This window comes from Myotis davidii, unplaced genomic scaffold (genome assembly GCF_000327345.1).
Source record: "Myotis davidii unplaced genomic scaffold, ASM32734v1 scaffold304, whole genome shotgun sequence".
NCBI lineage: Eukaryota > Metazoa > Chordata > Mammalia > Chiroptera > Vespertilionidae > Myotis > Myotis davidii.
Genome location: NW_006297661.1, coordinates 261,726 through 262,417, shown reverse-complemented (window position 1 = coordinate 262,417; position 692 = coordinate 261,726). Strand labels below are relative to the sequence as shown.

The window sequence follows — 692 nt, the reverse complement described above, 5'->3', positions numbered from 1 at the left end:
GGGTGGGGGAGTGGTTAGGGGGTGATCAGGCTGGCAGGCAGAAGTGGTTAGGGGCAATCAGGCAGGCAGGTAGGCGAGCGGTTGGGAGCCAGCAGTCCCAGATTGTGAGAGAGATGTCCGACTGCCGGTTTAAGCCCGATCCCTGTGGGCCCGTTCCATAAACCAGGAGTTAAACATCCCCCAAGGGGTCCCAGATTGGAGAGGGTGCAGGCTGAGCTGAGGGACACCCCCTGCCCGCCAGTACATGAATTTCGTGCACCAGGCCTCTAGTTCTTACAAAGTTAAACATGTACTTTACACCTGACCTGGCAAGCTTATTGCTGGGTATTTACCCAAAAAATGAGAACTCATGCCCTCCCAAAAATCTGTAGCAAAAAACTCAAAACAACTCCTTTGTCCTTAAACCTGTGAATAAACACACTGTTGTACATATATATAGTAAATGGCATACTGCTCAACAACAAGGAAGAAAATTCTTGATCCACACAACAAATTGGGTAAATATCAAAGACATTAAGAATGAAAGCCAGCTTCAAAAAATTACACTTATGATCCCATATATAAAACCTTGTTGGAGTTACGTAACTACAGTCATGGACAAGAGAGTAGTGCTTGCCAAGGAGAATAGGTGAAGGGAAGGTGTGATTATAAAGGAGAGCGCCAGGGTATTTTCTGAGGTGAAAGAATTGCTG

The 692-nt window shown here is 46.2% G+C and overlaps 1 protein-coding gene across 4 annotated transcripts in view; it reads right to left on the bottom strand.

Moving 5' to 3' along the window:
- Positions 1–692, bottom strand: part of MIPOL1 (mirror-image polydactyly 1) — a 340,601-nt gene that overhangs the window by 300,451 nt on the left and 39,458 nt on the right. The window lies entirely within an intron of this gene.